Below are 12,134 nucleotides of genomic sequence, written 5' to 3' on the forward strand. Positions count from 1 at the left end.
CATTCACACCATCTAGGCTCCATAAAGAACTATTTCTTCTGCGCGTCAGTCAGTAAACTCATCCATTGAAATAAACTAGTCCTTAAATAACTTTGAGTTACACAGTGGCAAATGTAATAGAGAAAGACACAGGGCCACCTGAAATCTGTCGTCCTATCTGATTCAAAACCAACATGTAGGAGAATCTGGAATCTTTGATTTTGAGTTAAAAATAAAATATGGATAAAATGCAGAAATGTTTTTACTAACATGTACTAACAGAGACTTGGAGGAGAGAGACCTAATGTTTAATAATCCACATTTCACTGTTTTACTCTTTGGTTCAGATGTGGATACTGTATTGTTCTTTCTTTGTGACTGTTTATGTTTAAGTTGTTTGTTGCTGGTTTTTAGTTTGTTTTTTGTCTGTTTGGAAGCTGACACAGTCTCTATGGAGACGGGTTTTTGGGGGGGTAGCAGGAGGAGAGAAGCTGCAGAGAGGCGTGTAAGACTGCAACTCTGCTTCCTGGTCCCAACTCTGGATAGTCATATTTTGGGGGGTTTAATAAACTACTACTGCATGATGTAAAGCTGAAGTATTACACAGCTTTATGAACCTCCTGTTATCCTGGTAGACGAGTACAGCAATAAATCTTTTACTTGAACATCTTCTGGCTCCAATAAGCTTTGAAATGTGACCATGAAGTTAGAGACACACTGACTGAAACCCACAGCTGTGACTGTGGATCACATCCACACACAGTGTAGCTGCTGTCTCTGTGTGAGGTCTGTGTATATATGTACATATTTATGCTTATATTCATATTCTCTTATTCCCCTTTATTTGATATCCTAATTCTGTGCTGTGTAAAGATTTGTCGGTGTTCTGCTGCTACAAACTGGATTTCCTGGAGGATAAACATGAGGGATTCATAAAGTTCTATCTCTCTGTTAAAATCCCCCAAAATCAATGAAATGTGAATTTCAGGCAGACGTGTTTTTAAAAGAGTCTCTTTAATGGAAAAATGTGTTTTTAAAACCAGCCAATAGGAGCGTCTGTGGATATCAGCTGAGGCTGAACGCAGGAACACCATCACATATAAATACACAGAATTAAATCACTAGATAAAAGACGTCATTAAATAAGGATCGAATCAACATGTCAGAGGTCAAAGGTCAGTCAGAAGAGGTGTGGTTAAACACTGGCAGTGCAGTGACCTAATGCAGTTTGGTTACCGCCACGGGAAAAGCCCCGCCCCCTCTGAGCCTCCGCTGTGTCCTCAGCACATCCAGGAGCAGCAGGTCAGAGGGGGCGGGGCCATGTCAGGACTTATTTTAAGTAAAATTTAAAGTGGAGCGACGGCAGGAGTCACACAGCAGTAACCAGCTCTGTCTGCCAGGGTCAAAGGTCAAACAAGTCCTGCAGCTGACCCACACACAGACTTACACTGATCCACAGAGAGTGATGAATCCACACATCACTCGGCTGGAGGAAGCTGGGTTTCCACACCGTCCAATCAGAAACCAGTGTTGACGCTGAGACCCGTCTCTGTAACAGGAAGTCCATGAACAGGCAGACCCTCTGCAGCAGGCTGACCTGTGACCTCTGAGACAGAGGGAGGAGTTTGTGTCAGCAGGGGGCGCTGCAGCATCGCCTGAGAGCTTTAAGAACAACAGCAATAAACAGGAAGTGAAAGTCACACTTCTGTTGGTGTGCGTTATCAGCAGACCCCACCCTCTGCAGGAAGCTGAGATAAGAAGCAGCCAATCACAGAGCAGAGAGCGTGTGACTTCCTGTTCCTGCTGTTACTGTGACAACAGCTACTGGGACAGAGAGCAGCTTTCTAAAGAGGAAAGATGCTGCTGTCACCCCCGGGTGTCATGTGACCCACCTGATGTACCGATTTAAGACTGTAAGAACAATAATAACAACATGTTTTAGTCAGGTGATCCATGCAGAGCAGATCCATGTGACCAAACACAGCTGGATCACATGTTTCCTCTCCTGGAAACAGAAAGCCTTCATGTATAAAGGCTCATGTACCCACTGAGCCCTGCTCTCAGATCTGTGAGGCTTTAACAAACAACAGTTTAAAGTCATGTTTAGCATCTTCTGTCAGTGTGGAAGGTCACACACTTTCCTGAGTGTTGAACCCTGAACTACTAGCTGTTCATGTCAGCCTGGACATAAATACAGACCTGCCTGCTGTCATAGACCCCAGCACTCACATGTTACTTATAAGTGACTCATATGTATGCATGTATATATTGTGTATGTTGTGCTATTTCTTACTTAGTGTGTTGTGTCTTTGTTCCTGTTTGTGCTGCAGCACTGTAACCTAAATAATTTCCCCTGGGATCAAAAAAGTCTTCTGATTGTGATTAAATGAAAGCAGTCAGAGCAGAGGACGGTGATGTAAGGAATGGGATTTTAATCAGCCAGTCTCCTTTAACTCTCAGCATCACAAAGTAATGTGGTAACATCTGGACTGATGTGTTTACTGTCAGCTAGTTTAAATGCTGTAGGCTGCGGCCGTTGCTCTAACACTATAACTGTAACAGGGCTCAGTGCTGCTTCTAACAGTCTGAGCTGCTTCAGGCTTTATTTGTGAGGAGCACAGCAGCTTACAAACACGTGGCTGGGCCTGGACCCAAAGGAGTGTTTGTTAAAGCCTGCAGTGAATCCAGCAGCAGAATGATGGAAATGCAACACAGCAATGATGAAGAGGAGCAGCATTACAGCCAAAGTCCAGTTCATACAGTTAGGTCCATAAATCAAATAAGGGAAAATAAAATGTTGTTGGATGCACCTGTCTGCAGCCTTAATGCTCTCTGGTCGCTATGGTAACGCGTAAACATTTCTTTCAAAATAAGACACACGACTACAACACGGGAAAAGACCCAGGGAAACGAAGTTAACGATAAAAACCCTGAAAACCATTGTTGGATTTATATTTTATCATTGTCATTGTTATTGGGGAATATCTAACCATATATGCTCAGAGGTGTAGAACCAATTGTGTAATGATAGTAGTCTTTAAAGACTTTGTGTGACTCCAGAGTGTTCTGGCATTCACACCCACGTCCTGGGATCATGGGAGAGGTGCTACCTTCTTATTGTTTTGTGGTAGGATGTCTGTTTTAGTCTAAGTGCCTTTTGTTTAGATGAACTGCTGGACTTCCAGACCAGCAGGTTTAGGGAAGTCGTTTATGGGGTCACACTCTGACTCCACACACACACACACACACACACACACACACACACACACACACACACACCTACATAACATACAGACTGGTACCTTTGTTCACGTGTAAGTTTTTTTTTTTTGTTTTGTTTTTTTTTTTTTTTGGGCCTGTCCCGTTTGGCTCTTTTGCATCAGAATTGTTGTCTAAAGGCAAAGAAAGATGCCCAACGGATTTACTTTACCAAATTGACCATCCCAGCCTTGCCATAATGGTCCATTTGATTCACCTTTTATTGTTTATTTTATTTTCACTTACTGAATACGGGACAGACTTGACTGGGGGAAAGAAGGGGAGAAAGAAAGAGGGAAAGAGAAACAGCTGAGAAGAGGGACGGGGGAGAAGGGCAAAAGACAAAAACCAACAGAACGGGCAGAGAAAAAAAATGCATATATCAATCACCTGGATCACCTGCTGAGAAAGAAAAAAGAAAGCAAGCAGAAGAGAACAAGAGTAATAGAATAAACAACATCACAATGATATATGGGAATATGACAGTAAATACTAAATATTAAACATTATTGTGCAGCACATAAGATCAACAGAACACAGTGTGCTTTGAGGTAGGAGCCAAAAAGGGTGTAGTTTGTGGGTGTGATCACCCGTGTGTACACCTGTGAGCATGGACGCGCTTGTTTTTTGTTTTTTTAAAAAGGTTCCTTCATGTAATAATCTGCTAGAGGGTGTGGGGGGGCCACAGCCCCGTCCTCCAGGGCGTGAAGCAGGTGTGGAGGAGATCAAAACTCCAGACATCCAGAGGCCCCCAGAACACAAGAGACCAAGGAAGACCAACAGAGGGGCAGCCGCGCCACTGTCCCCGAAAGAGCTGAGGAGAGTCCCAGATGAGGGCTCACTCAGCAGCCGCGGAGCAGAAGCCAGGGGGAGTTGTAGTGACGCGCCCGTGAGCTCCGCCGGCAGCCAGCTGCGCCTGAGTGACCGAGCCCCAGGCCGAGAGGCCGGGGGCACCCCACCTCCGAAGTGGCCCGAGCGAGCCCCAGGCTCCAGGCCCCGATAAGCGGCCGCCAAGGAGTGAGCCGGTGTGTACCTGGACGCCCATCCCCGGACACAAAGAACCACCAACGCACCGATGTCTGAGGGGGTCCGCCACTGGCAGGGGAAGTGGTGGTAGGGGGAGATAGGCCTCCAAACCTTGGAGGGCCTGAGATGTCCCCAGAGAGGTGGCGCCTGACACCCAACCTGACATATAGACACAGACATACAGGCACACACAGACACAAACATCCATTCCCACCCTCATGCTCTCATATGCACTCACTCCACACTCAACCAACGTGGAGACAGACATAAAGAGACGCTGTACACACGATCACACTCCCCAAGCGTACTCTACAAACCGGGTCTAGGTGCCCCCGCCCCTGGAGGGGGGAACTGCACCCAGACCCAGGTGGTGTTTCCCTTTTCCCTGCGGTGGGGGGAGGCAGACCGCCCCGACTCCGCAGCAGCAGGAAGGCTCCACACTCCAGACCGCAGTCGGACGGCCAACTCCTCCTAGCCCCCCTGCTCCAGCAGGTCGCAGAGAACGGGGGTGAGAGAAGACTCCGAACCTCCCTCCACCCGCTCATTGTAATGTTGATGCATGTGTGTTCTAAGGTGCATTTAAAATCCAGGAGGGCTTGGAGCTACCTGCCAGAGAGCAGCAGGTAAGCGCATGGTCCCTCCTCCTAGCCCTCAATGTCTACGTGTATTTAAAATTGAGAGGTGGGCAACGATGCCAGGGGTGAGGTGTACACCCTGATGGTACTTTGGACTCCGTGTATCGTGCCCACCCCCAAGATCCTATATGTATGTGTAATGAGAGTGTGAGTAATGTGAATGTCTAAGTTGTGGGATAAAATTGAGGCAGAGGCAGCCAGAAGGGGACAGAGGGGGGGGTAGCCTCCTCTGCACCCTGGTGACATACCCCTACTCCAAGGCCCTGTGGGTGGTTGTGGTGGAGCGGGAAGAGAGAGGCAGCTGGAGATGGGGAGGGAAGGAAGGGAGGGGCAAGTGACCCCTCCCTGGGGCCAGCTCCCCCGCTGACCCCAGTAGGCACCCCCATACTCCGCGACCCGCCAGGGAAAGGGGGCCCAGGCCCATCCAGACCGGGCCCAGTGCAGCAGCGCCGCCCGGCCCCACAGAGCCCGGGACAGTCCACCCAACCCCACCACAGAGAAAACTGCACCCACCCCACCATCCACTCATCTTCCAGACTACATAAGACAATAAACACCCAGGCTGAGATCTTCCTCCACCTCTCCTGTATCTCTCCCTCCTGCAGAGGCAGCTCCTGAGGAGAGGAAAGCTCCTGCAAGATGTGACAATCTCCCCCACCAGTTGAAGAGCCCCCCAGGTGGCTCGACGCACCGGCGGCACCCTGCTCCAGGGCTGGGCCCCCATGCACCCACCCGCCCACAACCCCGGCAACACACCAACCAGGACCCAAGCCCCCGAGGCCCGGTCCGGGTCCCAGCCCAGAGACGGAGCACCCCCAGAACCTCACGCCCATCCCGGACCCATCCAGGGGCAGCCAGGCTACCAGGTCAGTAACCCACGTCCGTCAGCACAGACCCTCCCCTAGCCCCGCTGCACGCAGCTGCGAGGAAACAGTCACCGGAGAGCCAACAGAGCCCCTAACCGGACATGACCGCTACCCCGGGTTGAGCCCCCCAAGGAAGATGCCTCCGGGGAACCCCCCGACGCCCTAAGCCTGTCCCTACCCCCACACCAATCACAACAGTGAAGGCGGGACCAAACTATGACCCCCCACCCCCACTAGGTGATGGAGCTGATCAAAGGAGCCCAGAGCAATTGATCTGATGTGGTGGCAGAGGCTGTATCAAGACTAATGTAATCTAATAGATAATTTCTATATTGGTTAGAATTAAGATTATTTTTATTTTTCCAGTTCATGAGGACTGTTTTCTTGGCTATGCATAGGGCAGTGAAAACCATATGGGCGATATTCTTTTCTGAAGTGACATTATCTAAGCTGCCCAACAAACACACTAAGGGGGAAGTTGGAATGTTACATTTCAGACACTTTGATAAGTCTTCACATATCTCGCGCCAAAACTTCTGAACTGGTGGACAGAACCAAAGAGCGTGGATATAATTGTCCGGTGAATTGGTTTGGCAGTGTGAGCAGTTGTTGGTAGACGTAAAGCCCATCTTGAACATCCGATGACCTGTATAGTGCACTCTATGTAATATTTTGTATTGAATTAATTGAAGACTGGGATTTCTAATTAGATGAAAGGTTTTTAAGCAAATCTGAGACCAGAAGTTTAGGTCTAAGTTAACTGATAAATCCGCTTCCCATTTTGCAATAGGAAGTGATATTGATTCATCTGTTTTAGAAAGCATTCTGTATATTTTGGATAGTAATTTGGGGGGTTTAAGAGTAAGAAACTGAACCACACTTGGTGGTGTTTGTAGTTCAACTTGACCCGGTTTAAATTTCTTTTTTACTATGGATTTAATTTGTTGATATTCTAAAAATCTTTTCTTGTTGATCCCATATTGTGTAACTAGTCCGTCAAATGAAATAAATTCTGTTCCTTCTAGTATATGTTCTAAATATTTGATTCCTTTATCACTCCAATCTGAAAAGTTTATCATATTATTGTTTTGTAATATGTCAGGGTTGTTCCAGATAGGTGTACGTTTGCATGGGATTAATGAAGACGCCGTCAATTTTAGAAACTCCCACCATGCTGTCAGAGAAGAGCTGATGTTGATGCTTTTAAAGCATTCATGTCGTTGGATGTTTGAGCTGATAAATGGTAGGTCTGAGATCTCTAGATTATTGCAGAGTGCTTGTTCTACATCTAGCCAAGGTTCATCTAAGAGGGTGTGTTTTAGCCATCCTGAGATAAACTGAAGCCTGTTGGCTAAGAAGTAGTGCTGAAAGTTAGGCAGTTCTAGTCCTCCTTTATCCTTGGTCTTTTGTAGTGTTTTTAAGCTTATACGTGGGGGTTTATTTTCCAAAGGAATTTGGACATACATGAATCTAGAGATCTGAACCAATCTTGTGGCGGTTTAGTTGGGATCATTGAGAATAAATAATTTATTTTTGGTAAGACCATCATTTTTATAGCGGCAACCCTTCCCATGAGTGATATGGGTAGACATTTCCATCTAGCCAGATCATCTTCTACCTTCTTTAAAAGTGGGATATGGTTTAATTTAGTTAGATCTGCAAGCTTGGGAGAAACATTAATACCTAAATATTTTATATTTCCCGATTGCAGTGGTGTAGAAGAGGAATTATGGAGGGAGCAATTAATCGGTAGGACTGTAGATTTTGACCAGTTAATTGAGTAATCTGATATTCTTGCAAAAGAGTTTATCAATTCAATCACCCCAGAGATATTGGTTTGTGAATTTTGGAGAAAGAGTAACACATCATCCGCATAAAGGCTGATTTTATGTTCCACGTTCTTGCATTTTATGCCCTTAATTACTGAATTCTGTCTAATTGCTGCTGCTAGTGGTTCAATAAAAATTGCAAATAGTGAAGGGGAGAGTGGGCATCCCTGCCTGGTGCCCCTCAAGAGACAGAAGCTGGAGGATGTCTGGTCATTTGTTCTAACACAAGCTGTTGGGGAATTATATAATATTTTTAACCAGTTTATGAAAGAGGATCCAAAACCAAATTTGTGTAAAGTTGCAAATAGAAATTTCCAGTTAACTCTGTCAAATGCTTTTTCTGCGTCTAAAGAGAATATTGTAGTTTCTAGGTTTTTACTGTATGAGTAGTCTATCAAATTAAGTAATCTACGAGTGTTTGTTGAGGAGTGCCTACCTTTTATGAAACCAGTTTGGTCAGGATGAATTAAGAGGGGGGTTATTTTCTCTAATCTCTTTGAGAGAGCTTTGCAGATTATTTTAAGGTCTACATTTATAAGGGATATTGGACGATAGCTTGAGGGATATACAGGGTCTTTGCCTGGTTTTAGCAGGAGATTAATGTTTGCAGAATTCATATTTGATGGAAGTCTGCCCTTTTCTTTAATTTCCAACAACGTTCTGTAGAAAACTGGTGCTAGAATCGACCAGAATTCTTTGTAGAATTCTGCAGGAAAGCCATCTGGACCTGGAGCCTTATTATTGTGCATACTTATCAGGGCTTCCTGGAGTTCACCTGGTGTCAGTGGTGAATCCAGTGCCATTGCTTGAGTGTCCAATAATTTTGGAAGAGTTATGTTGTCCAAAAACTGATCAATTTCTTTTTTAGATGGGTTTATTTGTGGTGAATACAACGTTTTATAGAAATCCCTGAAAATGTTGTTTATTTGTATCGGTTCATATATTGTGTTCCCAGATGAATCTTGAACAGCACATATAGTTGTTTTTTATTTTTTTATTTTTTGCTGGTTTGCTAGAAATTGACCGGATTTATTACCATGTTCATAATTTTGTAGGCGTAGTCTTTGTACTAAGAATTTTGTTTTTTTATCAATTATCTCATTTAATTCTAGTTTTGTTTTGCGTATTTTGTTCAATGTTTCCTGATCTTGGTGGGACGCGTAGGCTTCTTCTAGTGATTTGATGTTTTTTTCTAATTCCTGAATATTTTTGTTTTCTTTTTTCTTTTTATGTGATGAGAAAGAAATTATTTTACCTCTCATCACAGCTTTCCCTGCTTCCCATAGAACAGAAGCTGATGTTTCGGGAGTGTCATTATAGTTCAAATATGAAGTCCACTCTTTTTTAAAATATTTAATAAAGTCTTCATCTTTAAGTAGTGATATATTAAATCTCCAGTTTTTTCTTGGCGTAGTATTATTCTTGTGCATTAGTGTTAAAGATACAGGACCATGATCGCTGACAGCTATAGGGTGAATCTCAGTGTCTGAAATGTCGTTCAGCAGTGAGCTGCTGACCAAAAAATAATCCAGACGAGAGTAGGAGTGATGGACATGTGAGAAAAAAGTATATTCCTTACTGGTGGGGTGAAGGGAGCGCCATGCATCGCAAAGACCAAAGTCACTCATATACTGTTTGATTATATTTGTGGACTGCCAATTACGCTGAGTTCCCGCTGTATTGAGCCTATCCATGTCTTCATTTAGTCCAAGGTTGAGGTCACCTCCAAGAACAAGTGTGCCATCTAAGTGTTCAGAGAGTGCACTGAAAAAAACGTGAAAGAATGAGGGATCATCAACATTTGGACCATATACACTTGCAATACATAGCTTTTTATCACGTATAGATAGTTTAATGATTAAGAATCTGCCCTCTGGATCTATAACTGTATCGAGTACTGTGAAATTAATATTTTTATGTATTAAAATTGCTGCTCCCCTTTGTCTAGAATTATAACAAGCTGAGAACACATTGGGAAACTCAGGTGTTTTAAGTTCATTCGAACCTCTAAGAGGTCTGTGGGTCTCTTGTAAAAGGACAACATCTGCCTGTAGTTTTTTGAGTTGGTTAAATATTTTTAACCTCTTTACTCTGGAGCCAGCTCCATTTATATTCCATGTAATGAACCTCAGTGCCCCCATAGATGTTTGTGTATAACTAGGGATGTATGCTGTGTGCGTTGCTTAGCCAGGTGGAGAGAATACGTCACTTGTTCATAAATAAAGAGAAGGAGAGAGAGAAAAAATGTGTGGCGAGATGCTCCCTGAGTCTGACTTTGTGTATGCATAGTTACTAATATGAGTAGGCTTGGCTTAAGTGTGTGTGTATCTTATATGACTGTGTGCGCTGTCTGACTGATGTAAATGTGCTGCCGTTGAGCGCATGGTGCGTATGTGTCGAAATAAAGGATGTTTGTGGATGAGTGTCGAAGCAGGTGATCGAGGCAGTGAAAGGAATAAAGAAAGAAACCAAGGACAGGGGTGAGCAGCATAAAACCAAGAGGGGGAAAAGAGAGGAGGGAAAGAAGGAAAAAAAAAAAAAAAAACGAGAAGAAAAAAAAAAACAGAAACAAAACGTAAACATTACAATTAAATCACTGACGGAGAGTGACGGTGTTAATTCTGCTATGAAATCACACTTTAAGATGCGATTTGATACTGGTAAGTTAAACAGATGTTAATGCAAGTTAGTGTGAGTGGATAGGGAAATGGTGCAGCTGATTCTTATCTGGTGTGAGGTTAATACAGCCACGGAGTGATGTTGGGGTCGCGGTGGAGCTGTCCGTCCACGTACAGCCGGTCCACAGCGATGACAGCGCGGGAGCCCTTCTGGATGAAGCCGCGTCGGATTGGGAAGAGGACCTTGCGTCGTTCCAAGATCTCTTTGGGGAACTGGTCGTTCACGCTGAAGTCCGTTGCTTTTAATTCCCTGCCGCGGCTTTTCACATGTTGCTTTTGTTTGAAGTGGCCGAATTTGGCCACGATAGGACGTGGTCTCCCGGCCGTAGCCCGAATGGGGCCGAGGCGATGTACCCGATCGAAGACGATGTTCTTCACAGTGTCCTCCGGCAGCTTCAGGTGGGTTTTGATGAAGCTTTTTACCGTGGTCTCCGCGTCCTCTCCAGCGGCTTCTGGAATACCAGAAAATACCAGATTATCACGCATGCTACGAGCTTGTAGATCGATAACTGTTTCTTTTATTTTTTTATTTTCTCTATTGAGCTGGGTAACATTATCTGTGAGACATTTCACCGACTCCCTTAGCGTGGCATTTTCAGCAGCAAGCGTTTCCACCTGCTGCTGGCTGTACTCCAGGGATTCTCGCAAGCATTTAAATTCTCGGTGAAGAATCTCCACCAAGGACAGCCTTGCGTCGAAACTGGACAATCGCTTGTCGATTGACTCCAATATGTCGGCAATATCTTTGCCGGCTGGCGATGTTGAGCCGGGGGAATCTGCCGGTGTAATGATAGTAGTCTTTAAAGACTTTGTGTGACTCCAGAGTGTTCTGGCATTCACACCCACGTCCTGGGATCATGGGAGAGGTGCTACCTTCTTATTGTTTTGTGGTAGGATGTCTGTTTTAGTCTAAGTGCCTTTTGTTTAGATGAACTGCTGGACTTCCAGACCAGCAGGTTTAGGGAAGCCGTTTATGGGGTCACACACACACACACCTACATAACATACAGACTGGTACCTTTGTTCACGTGTATGTTAATGAACCTATGTATGTTCATGTAACCTCAATAAAAGAACAGTGTTACGAGGGAACGGACGAGAGCGACTGTGGTCAAGCGAAGGAACGGCATTGGTCCAGTTCTCTCCCATGCACGAGAAACATAAAGAACTACTCGTGTCTTGCTTTGCTGTGTAGCTGGATTGAACGATCCAGCGAACAGGTTTATGCTACAAACCTATCAACCATCAATTTCACACCGAGCCTCGACTCTCACGGCCCGGTACCAAACGACTCACGGACCGGTCCGTGACCCGGGGGTTGGGAACCGCTGAGTTAACGCATGAGTAGTTCAGGGCTGCACGTCATTTTCATTGTTAATATCTTTGTGAAAAGCACATTGATGTGAAAATCTTCATGAGAGTCAGAGGCCCTACAACACGATTAAAGATTCATTCAAAAGAAAATCACAAGTTATTATCATCTTCAGAACATTTCATTAAACATTAGAGACAGACTGCTGTGTACATCTCATCTCTATCCAAACAACCTACAGTCCACAAACACATCATGAACCAGTGCTCTGGGCTGTGGTCTGTCCCCAGTTACATGGATCAGCTGGTTCCCTGGAGGTGACTGCTGCTGTGGTTTGGAGCGGATGAATAAACCTGAACTGAATCAGGTGTCCAGTTACTTTTGGTCCCTTTAAACCAGGCTGTCACATGTTCAGGATGTGAAACTCCTCCTCCGTGAAAACGGGTGTGGGTCACAATCAGCCAAGGTTTTGGGTGAACCCATTGTGAGATCTAGCCCCACGCTATCATGTGATTTCCTGTGATCAAATGTCCCAGGATGTGAGTGGGTGT

At 44.9% G+C, this 12,134-nt stretch overlaps 1 protein-coding gene across 3 annotated transcripts in view; it reads left to right on the forward strand.

Moving 5' to 3' along the window:
- Positions 1-12,134, forward strand: part of LOC146577125 (protein NLRC3-like) — a 308,589-nt gene that overhangs the window by 252,083 nt on the left and 44,372 nt on the right. The gene's annotated exons all lie outside the window — the stretch shown is intronic.

Source organism: Mchenga conophoros, linkage group LG3 (genome assembly GCF_057382185.1).
Source record: "Mchenga conophoros isolate Kocher_MC1m ecotype Shallow Benthic linkage group LG3, M_conophoros_male_GT1.1, whole genome shotgun sequence".
In the NCBI taxonomy this organism is placed as follows: Eukaryota; Metazoa; Chordata; class Actinopteri; order Cichliformes; family Cichlidae; genus Mchenga; species Mchenga conophoros.